Genomic DNA, 21596 nt, shown 5'->3' on the forward strand with positions numbered 1-21596 from the left:
AAACCATAGAAACAGAAAGTTGATTAGTGGCTGCCCGAACCTGGGGGGTTGGAGGGAAGTGGGGAGAGACTGTCAATGAATACAGTGCTTTTGGGGGTGATGGAAATCTTCTGAAATTGGGTAGCAGTGATAGTTGTATAACTTTGTGACGACGCTAAAAACCACTCAATTGTACACCCCTAAAAGGGTGAATTTTACGGTACATGGATAATATCTCCATTTCAGAAACGCTTGGACATTTGACTTCTCTTTCCCGCCACAAGGCTCTCCAGCCCTCTCCTGGCCCCTTTCACACCTTCACTCCTCTGAGTGGCTGTTTGCTGGGGCAGGTGCCTGAGCTTCCCACCCCGGCTCCGGTTACGCCAGATGCAGGAGGAGGGGGAAGGCTGCTGGCCAGAGGTGGTGCTAAGAAACAAGAGAAACAATTCATGACACGTGGCTGGAGCCCAGAGCAGAAAAGTGGGGCTTAGAGGGAGATGGGGATGCTGAGGGACAGGCTCCAGGCCAGGGGGCGGCACCCCGTGACTGGGCTGGGTGCCCCTCTGTCCTCATCTGTGCTTCTACCACCCACAAGGCTGTCCCTCCTGCTCCGGAAGCTTCTGGTCCAGCAGTCCACCCTGGGATGCTGAAGGCTCATTGGGGTCCTTCCTCCCAGGGGTGTGCGTATTCCAAAGGAGGACTCAGGAGAGAACAACGCTTCACTCTAACCCAATACCTTGCTCAGGGCAGAACGCCAGGCACCGAGGGTGCCTGGGGAGGGAGAAACGTGGGTGGGGTCCCAGCCTAGACACACTTAGAGGCTGGATATTTTTCACCACAGACCTACAAAACACAGCCTGTCCTATACAACTATACCATCACCAGGAATGCTGGACCCAAACACTCACATCTCCAGCCCTGGGGGATTTTCCTGTTCACCCATTGTGGGACAATCAGTAGGACAGAGCTGGGCACAAAGTCATCTTCAACTCCCTAATCTACTTGTATTTTATGTTCTGCAGTACATTCCAGGCTCCCAGAGGCAGTAGCTCTGTCTTCAGAGATCTTTTTCCCCTCGGAAGCCGAAGATGCTCTCCCGGGGCTCCTCATCCTGCCTGGCTGCCACCAGCAATCGGCCATTAACCGATGTTATGTAAACCTTCCTCGTTAGAAATAATTAATAGACTCACCTCATGTATGATCAAGAAAACGCCTCTGATACTTTTGCAAGTAACTGCATCTAATTAACTCTCGAGCCATCTATTTTCGGTGCCAGCGATGTCTAATGAGGAAAGCTTCTAAAGTGGCGTGTCACACTCGCCTTGTGTGGGATCACCCGGCTGCGGTTTGTCCATCTGACATACCCGATAGGAATACAGCCGAAGCACAAACGGAAACTTGATAAAAAGAACCCAGACCAGTCTCCCATCACCACCTCTTAAAGATTTGTAGCTTCGCTTTTAAAAGAGCAAGCAAGAAATCACAGTGTGCTGTTCCAAAGCAAAAGGGAATAGACAGAAAACCTCCCCAAAGTGGGGAGAGGGGATCGGGGCAGGGAAGAGGCCCAGGTCCTTTCAAGCTCCTGGGTCTTCATCCTGAGGGGCATCAGAAGGGTTTGACGTGGGGGATGCCCGGAGCCCACCTGGGCCCCCAGAGACCACATCCGAGAGTATGGAAGCCGGACCGGAGCAGAGAGAGCGGGAGCTAAGATCTGAAAGACCTCAAGTAACAGCAGTTAGGAACATGAGGCATGCAGCCCCAAGGCATCCTCTAAAGATCAATATCTAGCATAAAATCCCTAAAAATAAACAAAGTCTACCATATATCTAGGCACGGATGTTGCTCTCTTTCAAATGGGTGAGATAAAGCTTTCCAAGGTAAGGAGGTCGGGGTGTGGGGGGAAGCCTCCATGGGTGTTCTCAGGATGTGCACAAGACCTCAGTGGCTGCTCCCTGGGCAAGTGGCACCTGGCAGGCCTGTGCTTTGCGCCTACAGGCCTGGCCTCACTCCTCACACCAGCCCTACAGCGGCGGGCGGGTGTGGGTGAAGACGCCTTGGACAGGTTAATGACTCACCAAATTCACATTGCTAGTGAATATAGAGCTGGGCCTGAAACTTTTGTCTGCCTGCCTCTAGGCCTTAAAAGCCAATCTAAGCCATTCTCATAGATAACAGGGGTCAGAAATCACCTAGGAACACTCCAGAAAGTCTGAAAGGCTGAACTGACACCAAAACTATACCAGTCGAAATACGTTTAAAAAATATAAATTACCTGCTTCTTCAATGATGAAGAAATGTTTAGAAGAAACCCTCCCCCCCCAAAAAAAATTGATGCTAAATAACTGCCTTCGGGAGACAAATTATTTTGGAAACGCACGCATTCTATGTTTTGCCATAACCACCATGATACTTGTGGGAAAACATTATCAGCCTGATTATCTCATTACACAGAAAAATCTTACATGAACCTTTCCTATTAGACTGTGAACTTACCATGGTAACAGAGCACGTATCAAAGTTACCTACCTGCAGCCCCCATCACCGGAAATGTACACACACACACACACACACACACACACACACACACACACCCACGCCTACACCAAGAACACTGTGGAGAGGCAAAAAGGCTCTCCTAGCTCCAAGGAGACGCTGACATTTCCCTCTGCTGGTCTGCAGCAGGTCTGAGGTAAGCAAGAACTACTGCAGCGGGGAGCTGGCCAGACCCTTGGCCGTGGCAGCCATGTTGGAAGATGGCCAGCTGCAGTGAGCAGGTGGACAGACCCAGATAGCATCTTTGGAGAGGAGGCAGGGGCACCCCCTGGTGGTAATGGTTTGGGGAGGAGAAAGACACACCCTGACTGGGTGGGGGAGGCCTTTCTACATAGGGGAGATTAAGGGGGCTCAAGTTCCTTTCTCCGGGAGAGACTCCAGTGCTTTGGAGGGATCACAGGCTGTAGCGATGTCCATGAAAAATCATGCTGCGAATCAAAATGAACCAAAAGTTGGATGAATGTAGATGAATATCATAGTTTCCCCTACTCATGCTTATTAATGATGTCTATTTACATATATCTTAGTTTATTCCAGAAAGGATAAAAGGTAGCTCAAAAAGATATCTTCCCTATAGCAGAGAAGCACAAATTAAAAATAAGACTACACATTTTTTAATTACTAAGGACAATAAAGGAAAAAGTACACGGCTTGATATCTCACGTGGTGCCAGGAGTTAGAGCGGAAATGCATCCCATAAGGAGACCATTGATGTATTCCTGGTATTCGGTTAGACAAGGCAGGAGCCATCTGTCTGAGCCTAATCATAAAATATGGGTAGGAAATATGAACTCAATCACACACATTTCCTGTGAGACTTTAATCATCATTTAAAAGCAAGTAAGGATAATAAAAAAAAAAAAAGAGCATATTTTGTTTGACAAAGAAAAATCTGAAGAAGATGGCCCTGTAAAATTTATATCCAAAGCACTGTGCAGGCCAATTTTTAAAAAGCACTCTGCAGACAAATTCAGGTGCCGGGTGATTAAGAACCACTGAAGAAGGGGAGTCATTAGGTGCTATATTAAATCAAATGACTATTTAATAGTAGAAAGAAGAAATAGTAGTAGAAAGAAACAAAACTATTAGTTTTTATAACATACGCAGGAGAGGATAGAAATGTTTATTTTCCAAGCACACTCTCAAAGAAAACAGGCCTTTATGAGCTTTTTACATGGAAATATCTTAAAATTTACTTAAGAGCATTAAATGAAGATTCTGAATAGGAAACCAGAGTTCAATTGATTTGGGAAGAGTTCCAGGTTAGTATTCAATTCATAAAGCAACAGGTCTTTTCCTCCTTATAGATTATTATAAAGCCCTTCTGGAACTTTAACTAGGAGACGACTCAGACTCCATTTTTTTCATTTTTTTTTAAAGATTTTATTTATTTATTTGACAGAGAGAGACAGCCAGCGAGAGAGGGAACACAAGCAGGGGGAGTGGGAGAGGAAGAAGCAGGCTCCCAGCGGAGGAGCCTGATGTGGGGCTCGATCCCAGGACTCTGGGATCATGCCCAGAGCTGAAGGCAGACACTTAATGACTGAGCGACCCAGGTGCCCCTCAGATTCCATTTTTAAGGGCCTTCGTGGCCAAGGGGTCCCCTCCAGTGTGCGCCATGTGGCTTGTGGCCACCAGGGAGCCACAGGTATCAATGTGTAGAGTGGGCACTGGTTATCAGAAAGAGCAAGAAGTACTGCTTAGGCCATTTCTCTGAGTGAGTTCCACAGTCTACCCACCTTACAATCACTGGGGCACATGTTAAAAATTCAAATTCCCAAGCTCCACCTGGCTGCCCCTGAATCAGGTGCTTGTGGGTGAAGCCTGAGAACCTGTAACCTTTACAAGGTCCCAGGGAGTTGTCCTGCCCTCCTGTCCTGCACTCTGCTGTCACGTACCATGGGGCAATGCCTGGGTGTTCATATCGACCCACAGTAGTCAGTGTGTTTATGTCCAGCCAGCATGTAGCTATAATCATATATAGTGACTCTTATTCATTAAATATTTATTGAGGGCCGGCTATGTGCAAGATCCTGGGCTCTAGGCATGGCAGTAAATGCAGATATTCAGGTGAATAAGACAGCCCCAACTCTCAAAGGAGTGTATACATGTTGGCAGAGAGAGACGCAGGGTCTCCAGAAAACTGAGCCAGTGGGGGCTGCTCTTTCGAGTTCTATGCAATCCTTCCTCCCCAAGCCAGGGCTCCAATTTGGAGCCCAGAGGGTAATGAATGCTGCCCTAGAGCCCTGCCAGGACCCCTCTCCTGCTACCCCCCCCTCCACTCGTCTCTACTCCTTGCATACTGCACTGAGGCGGAACCATGTGATCAGATCAGATCAGAGGAGCACAGAAATGGGGCACATCATGGCAGCTGGGAAGAGGGGAAAGGGGAGAAAGAGCGCGTGAGGGGTTGACCCTAACGGTGCACCTTGATGAGTAAGGTGGCAAGAAATTTCCTCTGCTCTAGTCCATATTTTCTGCCAAGGCTGGTTTCTGCTAAATAGCTAAGTTAGAATTATTTACCAGTGAACCTAAGTGCAAGTCATAGGCCAATCAAATCACAACACTGTATCCAAAAATCTTGGGTCTGCAAAATCCAGGAAGTGCTGGGCTCAAACGGAGAGGGTGTGGGGTATGTGGGGGAGGTCAGCCTCAGGGGAGAGCCACTGCATCTCCTGGCAAATGTGTTGATGTCGAGACCTCTGTCAGAGGTGGAGGAAATGAAGCAGCAGTAGTGTGGAGGGAGGGGCGCCCAACGGATGACCCAAGTTCTAGGGTCTAAGATCTCCTCTTAAATAAACTTCCTGGGCTACGAGCTGCCAGAGTGAGTGACCTCCACCCAGGGTGGATGGCGAGGCATCCAGGACCAGAACCATGTCCATACTTAGCTGTGAAACCCAGTCTCTTCTTCCTGTTTCACTATTTATGATGAAGCAAAATTTGTGCTGACACCCCACCTCCCTCTTCTTGCTTCCTCTAACAATTCACCAAAAATATCCAAGAAGAAAATCTATTAAAATTGGTCTATTACAATATAGCATAGTGCCAGGGTTCCAATCTCAGCTCTACCTCTTACGAGCAGTGTGACTGTAGACAAGTTACTTAACCATGTTTGCCAAGAATTTCTCTACATTTTTATGCATGTCTCTTTTTTTTCTATCTGGATCAATATCTCTTTCCTAGAATTTGGTAATTATGTTGGCATAATGATAGGGGGCACCAGGATACAGTTCTGTACTATATGGGATGGACGTTAATCATTTGTGGCTGTCCAGAATCTTTGAACGCCTTATCAATATTTTGAGAGCTTCAACACAATGTGAATCCTGCCTTTCCAACTTTTCTGGCTTCCCTTGAAGCTATGGGAGACCATTTAGAAATATGCAGAACCCCTTAGTTGGGATTCTTAAACAACTTAAATTAGAGTGATTTAGTTGGGAGGTAGGCTCTTTTTTTAAAAAAGCCCCTCGCCTCTACCCCTGCTACCAGTTTGGGAAGCAGATATGATGGCTGGAGCTTCTGTGGCCATTTTGGACCAGGAAGTAATCTTCTGCCTGGAAGCCATGCACAAAAACAGTGGCTCCTTGATGACTGTGTGATTGTCATGCCAGTCTAGAACCGCCTATCTCCGGACTTAATTTACAAAAAAGGAAAATAAATTTCTATCTTGTATAAGCCACTTTTGTCTTTTTTATGTATGGAGCCCCATTTGACCATATATTTTTATATTACATATTATATATAATTATATATTATATATTGATCTTATATACTACATTTCACTTATCAAAGGAGGGGATCAAGTTTTGATTCTGATTTCTGAACTCTCATAGGAAAGATAAGACCATATTTAACAATATTAAAAAAAAAAAGACAGAAAACCAGACACGTGTAGCACCTACGTAATGAGATGCAATGAAAGGTATGCAGCACCACCTATGGTATATTCTTCCCCAAACACTGCAATGAATCTGAGTAAGCCTCTCCATCTAACCACCAATTTACAGGAAATACAGAGAGTAGAGTAACATGTTCTGTAATACCGTAGGGATGCAATCATCCAAACCCTGAATGTAGGAAACTCTAGTAGGACAAATGGTCCCGTTTCTTCAAAACTGAATTGCAAAGCGGGGGAGGGGTAGCAAAGGAAAAAGAATTTACAGATTAGGGGCGTGTGGGTGGCTCAGTGGGTTAAGTGTCTGCCTTCGGCTCAGGTCATGATCCCAGGGTGCTGGGATCGAGCTCCACATCAGGCTCCCTGCTTAGCAGGGAGTCTGCTTCTCCCTCTCCCTCTGCCTGCAGCTCTCCCTGTTTGTGCTCTCTCTCTCTCTCTCTGTCAAATAAATAAATAAATAATATCTTAAAAAAAAAGAATTTACAGATTAAAAGCGATTTGAGACATATCAACAAATGCAATGTGTAGAACTTTCTTTGGGTACTGAGTTAAGCAAACCAACTGCAAAACATTTTGAGGCAATCAGGAAAATGCAGACACTGTATGGATTTCTGATGATATTAAGGTATTACAGCTAATTTTAAGTTATAATATATGCTATTGCAGTTATATTTTTAAGTTCTTATGTACATACTTATAGAGATACATACTGATATATTTATAGATGAAAGGACATAATATATAGGATTGGATATAAAATAATCCAAGGACGAGGTGGGGCCTTGAGAATATAAATGAAATAAAATAGACCATGTGACTTAGTCAGCTTAGGCTACTATAACAGAAACACCATATGCTGGGTGGCTTAAACAACAGAAACATTTCTTACAGTTCTGGGGGCTGGTAAGTTTAAGATCAAGGTGCAGGCCAACTGGATTTCTGAGGAGAGCTTTCTGCTTGGTGTGCAAATGGCTGCCTTCTTGCTGTATCTTCCCACAGCAGGGAGAGAGATCATTTCTCTCATGTCTCTTCTTTATAAGGGCACTGATCTCACTCGTGGGGGCTCTACCCTTATGATCTAATTATCTCCTAAGGCTCCACCTCCAAATACCATCATATTGGGAGTTAGGGCTTCAACATATGAATTTTGAGGGACACAAACATTTTGTCTTAGCCTCATGTGCTGGTAACTGGTACAGCTGGGAGATGGGTACACATCTTTGTAATTTTTGTATGTTTAAAAATTTTCTAGATTATTTATTTATTTATTTATTAAAGATTTTACTTATTTGACAGAGAGAGATACAGCAAGAGAGGGAACACAAGCAGGGGGAGTGGGAGAGGGAGAAGCAGGCTTCCTGCTGAGCAGGGAGCCCGATGTGGGGCTCGATCCCTGGACCCTGGGATCATGACCTGAGCTGAAGGCAGACGCTTAATGACTGAGCCACCCAGGCGCCCCCCAAAATTTTCTATATTTTAAAAACGATATTCAACAAAGCTCTTATATTTCTTTAATAGACTCTTAATATTTTTTCTTTGATAAATCAATTTTCTTTTAAGATGGCAGGTACTTTTGCATAGAACCAATAAGTGACTGAATCAGAAGCTTATCTGAAGTGGCACAAGGAAGCCAAAATGTTGGAGTCAGGATTTCATGTTAAGGAATCAAAACCCCAAGAGCTGTATTAACTACTCACTGTTAATGGCTTTCCTCTGAAATTTCTTGTTATCGTGTATCCAAAACTTTCAGGGACATTCATCACTGACAACAGAATTATCTTTTGATGAATTAGTATAATTGCATCCAACTCTAGTTGGTTTCGTGGGTCACCCCAATGCTCACAAAAGAATTTTGGTCCCTATAAGACTGGACAACTGCAGAAATTGCTTGCTCATGTAAATACAAGGTTTTATATAGTCCTGGAAGGGAGTCTTATAGCCTGTAGATGGAGAGAGTCTAGAATAAAGGCCTCCTTCAAATAGCCCTTACGATGGGCAGGTCACAACCTCAGAACCAATTCTGGAGGGCATTTACAGAGGTTCTGCCCTGGCTGTAGCAAAGCATTTATAGATGATTTTTGCTTAAACTCTTGGTTTTCAGTTGGGCAATTTCTTTAATGACTGTTTGGCAAGCTGAGGGGCCCATAAAAGCCCCTGGCATTGCAAGTCCCTACCGCCTCCACTAATTCCAAAAGAAATTTCCACACAAAACTGTTTGAAACATCTAAGTTTCTCTAAACTTTTCTGTGTAAAGTAAGAACCGGGCATCAGTAGCGATTCTGTTAACGTGGACCAGGCAGAAAATGCAGACTCCCAGGCCCCTCTCAGGCATTTTAACAAGATTCCCATCAATTCCTCGGCCATATTGTCACTAAAATAGCCACTAAAATATCTGCCTTGTAATCATGCATACTGAACAATTCAGTGTGAAATGATCAAGGTGGCTTTCTGTAACAGCATAAAACACCTAACTCTCCAAAGAGATTTTTTTAAGAGCTATCCTCTGTGCTTATCTACGGGTGACTCATCACAAGATAAAAATAAAACCCAAACTCTCAGGGATCATCGGCCACACCTGGTAACTCTTTATCTTCATTTCTCGCCAAATCTATAAACAGGCTCTGACCAGCCAGAGAGAAAATTTTCCAATTGTTTGTTTCTCCCCGTGGATAAATTATGGAGGCCATTACAAGCAAATGCAACGTAGATAAGAGTTGCCTCTTCTTGATCCTTGTGTTCTCTTAAATTATACACCGCGGGGTTACAGTTATTTCTTAACAAGAGCAAGGCCTGAAATCCCCCATAGTATAGAATTTAATGAAACGCAGCTCAGGACAGATGCAAGGATAGCAGCTCCCTCTCCCTTTGTCCTGTTCTTCTGTTATGCTCTGGGTTGTTACATGTCATCTGATAAGCAGCCTTGAGATGAAAAGAAACAACTCATGAATTGAAACTTTCATTAAGATATTATCCAGTGGGGGCGCCTGGGTGGCTCAGTCCTTAAGCATCTGCCTTCGGCTCAGGGCCTGATACCAGCGTTATGGAATCGAGCCCCACATCAGGCTCCTCTGCTGGGAGCCTGATTCTTCCTCTCCCACTCCCCCTGCTTGTGCTCCCTCTCTCGCTGGCTGTCTCTCTGTGTCAAATAAATAAATAAAATCTTTAAAAAATAAAAAAAAAATGAAAAAAACATATTATCCAGTGGATTATATGAACTCAGGAAACGCATGCCAAGTGCCACAAAAAAGAACTGTGGATAGGGCATCTGAATCTACTTTTAAATCAGAATTTCTTCACTGCCAAAAAGGATTCGGCACCACTGTCTTCTCCACCCCAACCCCTCCAAAAAAGCACAGAACTAATAAAACAACTAAAACAAGGATGAAAGACAACAGGTAAATAAAAAGGGAAAGGAGACAATATAGAAAAAGAAAACAGGGGCGCCTGGGTGGCACAGCGGTTAAGCGTCTGCCTTCGGCTCAGGGCGTGATCCTGGCGTTCTGGGATCAAGCCCCACATCAGGCTCCTCCGCTATGAGCCTGCTTCTTCCTCTCCCACTCCCCCTGCTTGTGTTCCCTCTCTCGCTGGCTCTCTCTATCTCTGTCAAATAAATAAATAAAATCTTAAAAAAAAAAAAAAAAAACCAATTTCATCTTCCTACCAAATTGTTTTTTTCTGATAATTTCTTTTTATTTTACGTCTCTTTGGGGCATCTAAGTGTTCAGTTGTGACTTTCTAGAAAAGCTATTTGTTTTGAAAGCCAAATTTTCCCAAAGCCAACTGACTGAGAGAAGAATGACTGGGAATTCTAAAAGCTAAAAAGCAAAGCCTGAAGGAAGAAGACATCAAGTTTATCAATAAAATCAAAGACTGGTAAAAAATAAATAAATAAATAAAGAGCTAGTTGCTTCCCAAAGGGAAATATAGGTTTCGGTGGCTGGTATGTGAGGATAAATAGGGACAAGACTAGGTCCTAGAAGCTGTCTGGGTCCCTAGGAAAAGGTCTAGCAACCCATGGCCCCCCCCCCCGCCACGTGGCTTGGGGAGGGGTGGGTTGATAGAAATCCCAGAGGAAGGGGGCCAGCTCCACAGGGGGTGTCTGCAGAGGCTCTAGGCCATACAGAGAGGCTTCGCTCCTGACCACAGCTTGAGCCTTTGGGTGTCTCTGGCTGAGGGAGCTACTCAGAGACATGGTTCTGGGGCAATTCACTATGAAAAGTCTTCTGGGATTTCTCTGAAGCTATGAGACAATGTCGGAGGTCCCTGGGGTCCGGACAAGGAAGATGCAGCACATGTGGGCCTCCTGGGCAGAGGCCCTGCTGGGGCCAGTGTTATAGAAGCAACAGGCTGAAACCCAAGACCAGGGCCAGTGACCTGGGATGATCCTGGACGAGGATAGCATTGGGACAAGGTGTCATTCCCCTGAGGTCACACAAACCACTGACTGGCCACAAGAAGGGATGAAAGGAATGCAGGGAGAGACCCCTGAGAAGGTGAGTTTATACTGGAAGAAACTAAGATCACTTGCTACCATCACTGGAAATGGGGACTGCTGTGCACGCTTACTCATATTAGGGGAAAATCTAAAATGTGACATTTTTGCCCACCTAACCTCATACCTTCAAGTGTGTATATACATATGCATATGTCTATGTCCTTAAATTTACTAGAAAGTTGAACTAACACTGATCAATGGAGAGAGCAGGAAAGAGAGGTCCATCTAGTGGTTCTGGGTTAATTTCAGTAACATTTTTTCAGGTTGTGAGCCTGTAGTCATGGCATAAATTACAGGTGGGCTGTAGTCTGGAAGAACAGGGGGATGGGCTCGATTGTCCTTTGCACCTGGAACAGAGCTCTGGAGGAAGAGAAAGGGGACTAGGTAGGAAGGACTGTCAAGAAGGTATTCAAGACTACCTTAGGAGATTTAAAGAACCTATTCTAATTATGAAATTTATCTGTTTCCTCAACACAATCAAATTATTTCCAGGCTCCATTAACTGGAAACAAACTTCTAACTCATTAAATAAATAGCAGAAAATGTCCCTCCTTCCCCCAAATCATGCAGAACTGTGGCCTACTGCTTTTCTCAATAAGGTTTGTTAGTTCTTCCTACATTTGCATAATTAAGGCAATTGCTCTTAAAATAATATGCACTATCCATCCTGTGAAAATGGAACTTGCCTATTTAGCCATCCAAACACATCACATCTGCCATCACTTTTGATGGGGGAAAAGTACTTGAGAAATTTCTATCCAGCAAGATTTATCTTCTTGCCAGGTACTTCGACCACAGCAGAGTAATCACTTAGAAGGCAGGAGCACAGGCTGGCAATTCTCTAAGTGAAAACGGAGGTGGTCTGCCAGCACACGTCCCCTCTGCTAACACGCTGTCCCAAGGACAGCAACGCTGAACAACACTGCATGAATAATGCAGATTCTGAGAGCTTCTGAGTCCCTAGGGACCTCCAGGTTCTGGTGCCAAAACACAACAGCAGAAAGTGCCTACCCAGAGCTCCTTGGGGCACCTGAAGCTGGAATATCAGTAGAGCCTATTTAGGGTGAGACGGAAGTTTTCGATCTTTTTATATATACATGTATATGAAGAATTTCAAATCATACATTTAATAAAATCAGTCATCTATTTCTAACTGCCTCTAGCACAATCAGAGAACCATTTCATTTTCTACGCCTTAGCTGGTGACTTTTGAGAACTGAGAAGAGCATTTCTCTCTATGCTGATGGTGGAACTTTCAGAACTCTGTTGTGGAGTCTATTCAAGGCCAAAAGCAGATGGTACTACCCATTTACATATTTGAGCATCCATTATAATTAGAGCTCTTTAAATATAAAAAAGTTGAGTTACTTTTCATTAGAGTTTCCGACAACATAGAGAAATTTCATGAAAATATACTGCTTCTCAAAGATAACATCTAAAGATGAATATAATTTCCAATAAAATGATTATTAGAAAAAAGACCTTCATATAATAATTTTAAAAAATTTTTTAAAATTCCAAAATGTTTTATGAGAAGATAACTCTAAGCTTTTAAAATTATGAAATATGGAATACATACAAAAGCACGTATGAAAATACATCCCTACAATCCTTAATTGGATGAATTATAGTTTTGGGTTGTAACTCAAACATTCAAGGATCATATAATCATAACATCAACTGTGAATAATTAGAAGATTAAGAGTAAACTATTGAAAATATTTTGATATGTTCAAGAATGAGACCCATGTGAACAGATGGAATAATTTAAGTTCTTAGATCCCCCCAAAAGGGGATGATTCACCTTTTCAATCAATAGTCTTTTTGTGATGCTAATGAAAAGATTTTCTTTTACTCAAATATTACATTACGAAAGCATTTTGTAATTAAAATGAAGGAAAATTCATCTTTCATGTATACTTTTCGCATTATACATACATTTGAAAACATGTATAACTTAATAATTCAAATTACACATGTTTACATAGAGGTAAAAGAAATTTGATATTTATAACTAAAATACAAAATCATATATTTGTAAAATAGTGACTTGTTGTTCTGTGTAACAATGGTTGACCTTCTCATCCCCCAAGATAAAAAACATACCCTGAAAGTCCAGAATGTTGAAATGAAATCATTTTTCTCTGGGACACTTCACTAATGTACCACTTGGCTTTGAGTACATAACAATAACCAAGTAGTCCTTCATGTTTTTGATCGGATGAAACAGTAATCTAAAAAGGTATCTCACTGTATCACTGATTACAAATATATTATGTTGACCTATTAGAAACATTTAGTAACAAAAACACATTTTTGCTAGGGGAAAAAAAACCTGGCTAAAACAGATCGATCTGATTTGAACCAAATGCCACAAAACATATGGAATCAAATTTATTTAAAACATCTACCCTGAAAGGCCTCAGATACTACAAATGGATAGCTGTTATAACTACAAATATTAGCAATTCAGATCTGGACTCAGTAAAACTCAGTTCATCAGTTAGTGACATTAGGGCATGTAACTTAGATGAAATTTGCAGCAAGCTGGTGCTGAGCATTTTATATGTTTTTTTCAATCCATCCTCTCAACAACCCTCTCAAGTAGGGACTTCTGTCTCTATTTCACAGACAAGGAAACAGGATAACACACATTCAGAAATCTGTCCCAAATCACAGAGTTAGTTAAGAGTCAGCCTTAATCTCAAGTCAGGCTCACTAAGCCCTAGAAGCCGATGGCCACCATGCTAATGATGTCTTTCCTCAGTGTCCATCTTGTTTCTCAACAAATTTTGAAATTTTAGAAACATCGACCGGATAACACTCATATATTATCTGTTAAGTGAACAGACGACAAGCCCAGATCGGTTTGTTTTTTTCCTAGTCCGATATTTCTATCCATGATGCAGTTAAATTAGCACAGAATCAAGGGACCCCAGATCCTCATAAAACTACACTCTGCAGATTTTCCTTTAAAGTCCTGACACACATCTTCAGTGGAATATTCTTTTTGGCCAGACTAAAGGGGTATCTGGTTTCAAAAAAGAAGGAAAAATAAGAGTGGCATAAGAATCAAAGTCAGGGGAAAATGTAAGTCCAGGGAAGAAGCACCCCCTTTTCCAGGCCACCTCTGACTATCAGGCACCATGCTAAACTAGCAGTGAGCCGTGGAATCCTGCTGGAGAGAGCGAACACGGACGACAAGCTTGTTTGGATATCTCTGACTGCCAGATGAAAGGATTCCTCCAGGTACATATAATTGGTACTAGCCATTAAGCCATAAAAGATGTATAAAACATGTTCCATGTCCTTAAGGAATTACAATATACTTGGGGAGATAAAAATATATACCTACAGGTGACATTTCAAAGTATAACGATGTGTGCCAACTACTGCTATGGGAGAGTATTAGAAAATCCTAAGTAACATTTTTACTGCTTTATAGTTTTGCATCCAATGATCTCTAACAGGAGTTCAAAGGGACCTTCTGCTCTGTGAAGGAAAAAGAGTCCTTAAGGTCTATATTCCTCAAGGGCAAAACCAAGCCATGGTGGCAAGAAATAGTGCTCTCAAGATACCGTACGAAGTTTTTAAAGTTGTTTTCCACTTGGAGCCCTTTGTTAATCTCTTCCTGTTGTTGGCCTGTTTCACATTGCTCATTTTGTTCTTGGGTCCCAAATAGCTGGTGTAATAGTAAATGGTTCTCAATTTCCCCTTACTGGGGAGGAAAACAGCCAAGAGGGAGTCTGGGTATGGCCACAGGGAAAGGCTACCGGGAGAGTCCAGCTGGTCTGCTCTGGGTCTTAGGAAGAGATAGAGACTATCCTGCACCTTCTTACCTCCAAGGGTAGTAAAAGTTCAAGATCAAGATGAGGGTGTGAACCTGGAAGAGAACTGTCAGGATGTCATTGAGCCTACCTCTCCCGAGGCTTCAGGGGCAAAAGGGGTTCATTTGCAGAGTGTCCCTGTAGGAACTGGGAAAGAGAGGCGGCTCCCTGAGGACTCAGGGGTTCAGGACACAGGCCATCCCCATCTTTACCCATCAGCGACACAGCCTTACAGATCCAAAAGCCATTTTCACAAACATTTTTTGAATTCCTTTTCACAAAAATGAGAATGTGAAGAATACAGGGAAATCATTAATATTTTTCATTTTATGAATGAGATAAAGAAAACTCAAGAAACATAGTTGGCTTTTGTCAGCTCTAAGAACTAGTACAACCTGAAGCCTGGGCTTGTCCCAGGATGCTCATTCGAGCTAGGGCAGTCACGGAAGGTGCAGGAGTCAGGCAGAGCCCTCCAAGGGGGTAATCGGAGCAGCAGCAAGTCAACGAATAACTTTGGAGATAAACGTCAATAATTACTGAATTGTAAAGAAGTGTCAATGATTAACAATGTTCTTATTGGGAAAAAGAGAATGTTCATTTTATATACAAAATAAGAATGATCCAACTGGATTTAAGAACATCAACTCTGAAACATTAGGCTGTCCCTCCCAACAACCTTGTTCTCTTCCTTAGCCATTGCGGATTTGTCATCCATGAACATATATACATTTTACGGGGAATGATTTTTAATTTTGGCCCGCCCTGCCATTTGGGCAAATGAGGTCCAGTTGTTTATTATTCACCATAAGAAGCAGAATATCCTTCATTTTGTCTGTGATATACCTTATTTAAGATTTGAGGGACATCATTTCTATTTATTTCAGACCAGAGATGAGCTTAAGGTCTTGGTGAACAGTTTTGTGTTCTCCTCAAACACACTCCTTCTAGTTTTATAGACTTTGATCATTTTCCCAAGCCAATGTCTTTCCTGGCAAGAATCATAATCAATTTAGTCTTTTCTTCCACCTTCCAAAAGCATTCAAGTTGTTACATTCTGGATGTTCTCCAGCTCAATTATGCCTCTTTTGATCTTTGTCGACTAAAACTGCATATAATCTTTCAGGTGTGGATGAATCGTAGCTTCCACCAGGCACTTTATGTCCTCTGCTGGAGGATGTCCAGCGTTTTGATAGCCCCTTTGGGTTGTAGTATCACACCGGGTGGGAGCCCTTAGGTGAGAGCTGACAAAGACGTCAGGTTTCGTAGGTAGTCCTGTGGTTGAGTACTACTTCCCACAAAAAAAAAAAAAAAAAAAAAAAAAAGACGAAAGAAAGAAAAGATCAGAGTCACCTACAAACTCAGGGACTTTTCTGAGCATTTCTTCCTCTGGATCACTAGTAAAGATGTTAAAACAAATTGAACATTGATAAAAAGTGCCTGTTTATACTTCTCAAGCTGTCTGCCCCTTAGTTTTAAACTGAAAGTAAACTGAACTAAATCAATTCAAACCATGTTTCTAAGTGCAAGGTCAAAACACACAAAGGAAACAAGATTCCCTGAAATAATTGTATGCTTCCAGAAAAGTAGCAATATTTTGTTAGCATGATAAAGAATATCTATCTTAAACAAAGTAGCAAAATTACACTTAGTATAAGACACTTGTAGCATTACTAAAACTTCAAATAAAACAAAGATGCTGTCTATAGCCATTCATTCATTTGACAAATATTTATTGGGTGCTACTATGTGCCAGGTACATGTTCTAAATGTGGGTGACGGGGTGAGAATTAAGACACACTCCCCCACAATAGACTTTACATTACTCAATATTATTCTACATAATGCTATTAAACTTAAAACAGAGGTACGAGAAAAAACGAATACTGTTCAATTATGTGAGTCCCTATTAAGGAAAAGATTGAATTAAGGAAAAATGATTGAAATAGATAAGTTGAGTAACATAAGTATATATAACGCACAAAATCAATAATGTTTTTAAATATTATAACAATCAGTTTAAAACATAGTGGAAAAATTCCATTCAGAATACGAACAACAACAAAAAATCTAGGAATAACCTTTTGTAAAAAATGTAAAAGGCCCCATTTGGAACCAAAGAATTCTCTAAAAAAGAACATTCAGAGAACAGTAACAACAAAAAAAGGCTCTTGGAAATTAGAAACATGAAAACAATGAGGAAGAAACTCAACAGAAAGGCTGGAAGACAAAGTTGAAAAACTTTTCCAGATAGCAGGGCAAAAGCCAAAGAAAAGAAAAGTAAGAGGAACAAAAATAAGACAGACAACTATATTTGGAGGTTCGACAACCAACTAAAGAGTTCCAGAAAGACAGAAAGAGAAAATGCAGAGGAAGAAATCATCAGGAAAGAAGGTCAAGCAAATGTTCCAGAATAAGATCTTCGTTTCCAGATTGAGAGGTCCACCGAGTGTCCAGAATAGGACCAGAAAACTGGCACACAGTAGACACAACATTATACAATTTTAGAACATTAGGAATAAGAAGCTTCCATAGAGAAAGATTAGATTTTCACATACGAAGTCAAGAATTAGTCTTCTCAGCAGAGATACTAGAAGCTGTAGTGAAATGGAGAAAGACTAACCTTCTGAAGGGGGAAATTCTTTTGTGGCAGAGACATGTGATGCTCAGAGCACCCAAGTGCTCCATTTCCCAGCCTCCTACAGTTGAGCTTGGCCTGACCAGTTCTAGCAGACAGGATCTCACGGAAGTGACATGCGTCACCCCTCTAGTTCCTCTCTGCCCTGCCACAGGGACACAAAGGTCCTGTGTTGAGATGGCGAAGCCACAAGGTGGATCCAGCCAGGATCTGGAGCAAGCTTCAGAAAGAAAAGAGCCAATGGATCCACTTACATGGATCTTACATCAGCAAGACATAACCTCTAACGTGGGCAGCCATTGAGATTTGGTATCACCCTCGCCTATCCTGATTAATAGAGATAGATTTCCAATCTAGAATTTTACATCCTGTCAAACTATTAGTCAAGGTTAGAATAGCCATCTTCAGAAGTGCATTATTTCAGAGAACTTCCATACCATGCACCTTTTCTCAAGAAGCTGCTGGAGACCAAGGAAAGAGAAAGATATGTAGAGAAGGCAGAATAATGCGTGCCTCCCCCTATCCCCCTGCACCAGGATGCCCAAGTCCTAACCTCCAGAATCTGTGAATGTGTTTCCCTACATGGCAAAAGGGATCTTGAGGTGGGGAGATTACCCTGGACAACTCAGGGACACGCAACATAATCACAGGGGTCTTCATGAGTGGATGAGAAAAAGAAGAATCGGAATTTGAAGATGCAACAATGTTGGCTTTGAAGATGGAGAAAGGGGCCACGAGGCAAAGAATGTCGGCAGCCTCTGGAAACTGGAAAAGGGAAGGAAATGGATTCTCTCATAGAGCTGCCAGCAGGAAGACAGCCTGGCTGACTCCTTGATGTTAGTCCAGGGACACCCATTTCAGACTTCTGCAAGATAATACATTTGTGTTGTTTTCAGCCACCAGGCTTGTGGTAACGGGTTACAGCAGCCGGAGGAAACTCATGCAACATGGGGTGCGGGGGGTGGGGGGAAGTGAACACAGAAGGGGGCACTCCCAGACACATCTGAGCTGGGGGCTGAGCCCAGACCAGAGCTGGCAAGAAGGCCCAGGAGAGACCTCAGCAACCGGACTTCGATACATCCCTAGTGTGTTTGGAGGTGCTGGGATTTACACCACTGGAAAAAAGTCTCACAGTAACTTGGAGGTCAGCGAAAAGTATGAAAATCAATTTATGAAACAAGACAATTACTTGTTACAAAGAAAACAAAAAGCTGAACGGGGAAGAAAAACCTCATAATGGCCCCACTGCCCCTATTATTTGCCTGGTGTCAGCAGTAGAAACACCGAGTTCTGAGGCTGCCCAAATAACACACACCTGGTTTAGGAGGAGCGGGGCTGAAAAGAGGGGGTGCTGCATGGGGGGCGGTGGGCTGCCATGAAAGTGTTAAATCCTCCCATTCCAACAGAAGGATGTCAACAGATGAAGCGTAAAGCTGAGTAAAACCAAGAAGCAGCATACGCCAGTTACTCGGAGATATGAAAGCTGATCCTCAAGACTGGTTGAAAGAGCATAAGGTAATTGTTTCTGAACAGCAGAAACTAAGGGGAGGGTGTAGTGGGGTCACTTTTTCACAAGCTAATGAGCCATTTGGTCCTTTAAACTCTGTGCACTATGTATATGTATGACTTTGATTAAACATAAAAAGTACATACGAGGACTGGCAAAATATTTGCAACAAATAATACATAAGGCTTTCATATTCTTAATACACAATAAAGATTGGGCAGGATTGTAAAAAATGCTTTGTTATGGTTGTCTCTTAGGGGTGGTATAATGCGTGATTATTTTTTCCTGCTGCTCTATAATTTTCTGTACTTCCCAAATCAAAACAAAATAGGGGCATGCATAATTTTTAAAACAAAAAGAACTGATCAGATGGTCAAGGAAGAAATAAAACAAACAAAAAGAATTAGGTAACTATATTGGAAGCTGCTAAAATGTTTAAGTTACTACAACTTTGAAAACCCTCAGGCAGTTGTTACCCTGCCAAAAAAAAAATGGTGGCATGAGTTTTCTTAATTTACTAAAGCAATTTCTTGATTAAATATGCTTTCCAACAACAATTTGCAATTTAAAAATTTTATGCTTCATTTAAAGCGCTTTTTTTCGTTAAAGGCAGCCCAAACCTGACAACATATTAAGTCTGTGACTGTGACTGGTACGGGTTTGGATAAGGTTTGGAGAACATCTTATCAGCAATAACTGGCCCTTCGGCTTTGGGGAGTGGGGTGGGGAAGATGCTAAGGGAACAATTATATAAACCACATATTTTAGACCTGTAGCTTCACAGAATTTTTTTAATTAAAAGAAAAAGACAAAAGTGGAAGATATGCTTAATAGTACTAACCATTTGTTGAGTAAGAAATGGATTCATTATGTTCTTCTTGGGAAAGAGTGAACACATTACATGCTCATAAAACTGATAATCAATTTAGAAGTACTGTTTCTGAACTTGGACACAGATTTCCGTGGAAAGTTGAAATCTCAGGAGGCCATTGGCTGGGCCAAAGACTTCCATGCTAATGGTTAAGGGCTGCGATGAGTTCAAAGGAAGTGTGAAGGAGGAAGACAGGTGACTTCAGGATAAGAAACAATACCTATTATGTAAGGCTGATTTGTTCCCCTTTGGCAGATTCTTTTTTTTTTTTTTTTTAAATCTTCTAAGCTATTAATTATCCATCTCAAACAAAATACCTAAGTATGAAGTTATTTAGGGTACCCACCGAACTCAAATGCTCTTCAAGTTATTTAAAAATAAAATACTCGAGTCTATAAATTTTCCTATCATTTGCAATGATCAAAAAAAAAAAAAATGACAGGGTGGAACGGACTCCTTCAAGGTCATGCTCATCTGAGTGAAACGGATTCTTAACTCCCAGCCTCATTCTGTTCTGCTACTTCTTTCTCTAAACCTAATATATTTATCATGAATCATTAAACACAAACCTATTACCCAGTGCAATTGATTCATCCATAAAATGAAAAGCGACTTCACTTTTGTAGTGTTTTTTAAAAAGGACTTTGGGTAAAGTCAGGTGTGGACACGGAGAACAGCACAGGCTTAAGAAAAGCTAAATGCCAAAGGTCATGGAAGGCTTTGTGTACTGTTCCGAGCTAGCCCAAGGAAGAAAGGGGGTAACCAGGGAACCTGAAAGTTCTTCCACTGGTATCTGGTATGCCACCTGACGTGTAATTAATTGCTTTTAAAAATCCAAAGAAAATAGATGGGGGGTTGGGAGTGAGTCTTACTCTAAGTAATAGCAAACTGAGTTCCCAAAATCTGGGAAAGGCTGTAAATAAGCAATGCCTAGGGTACAAAAGACCCACTGCTGGGTGCTCACCTGTGTCTGGTGCGCTAGGTGCTTTCTGTAAGCTCACAACGCTACGAGGTGGATGGAACGATCCTCTTTTACAAATACAAAACTGAAGCTCAAAGAGCTGAAGTGTTTATTCTAAGGTAACTAGTTATATAGTAGGATCTGAACTGAGGTTTGACTCCAAAATCCATGCTCCTCAGACTCCTAGCCACCAAGAACAAATCTGGAAGTCGGAATGAAGAATTTGCATCTTAAAGGAGTTAACACGTTTTAAATCTCAGGGGTGGATGCACTGGGATGTACGTCTTATTTGTCTCACGAATTTTTTTGTCTTTGGAATATTTCATAATTAATTGATAACTATAAAGAAACTTCATTGTTTCTGCCTTGGATAAAAATAAGAAGCTCTAAACTTCTTGAGCATGCCATTTTTATTTCCCCAAAGAAAGTCAGACAATGGGGGTCTGAGGTTATTTACAACAGGACGAGATGGAGCTGTAAACCCAGAAGGCCCTCTCATCAGCAGCAATGGCTCCAGGAATTGTTGTCAGATAGGAAGCAGCTAGACAAAGCGGGCGAAGCACACATCCAAGTCAGTGCCAGATTTATTTGCTTCTCGCAGGTCTTAACAGACAAGAGGGAAACAAGGTGGATGGCCACCTCTATGTGCTCAAAAATAGGTTCTGAGTGATAGAAACAAGAAATTACTTTATCTCTTGAACTTCAGGAAAAAGTGATTTTGATCAAGGGAGACTGTGTGCGTACATAAAACTCAGCAATCCTGCCCTCAGGGAAAGGGGGGATTTTTGATCCAGAAACCCTCTCCAAGTTGACCAATGCTTGGCCAAGACACCTGAAAGTAAATGTACTTGCGGTATCTTCCGGAAGTCACTT

General features: G+C 42.0%; 1 protein-coding gene across 1 annotated transcript in view; it reads right to left on the minus strand.

The window, feature by feature from the left end:
- The window catches only part of UST (uronyl 2-sulfotransferase), a 288838-nt gene that overhangs the window by 142577 nt on the left and 124665 nt on the right, over positions 1-21596 (minus strand). The window lies entirely within an intron of this gene.

The sequence above is a fragment of the Ursus arctos genome, unplaced genomic scaffold (genome assembly GCF_023065955.2).
Source record: "Ursus arctos isolate Adak ecotype North America unplaced genomic scaffold, UrsArc2.0 scaffold_13, whole genome shotgun sequence".
NCBI lineage: Eukaryota > Metazoa > Chordata > Mammalia > Carnivora > Ursidae > Ursus > Ursus arctos.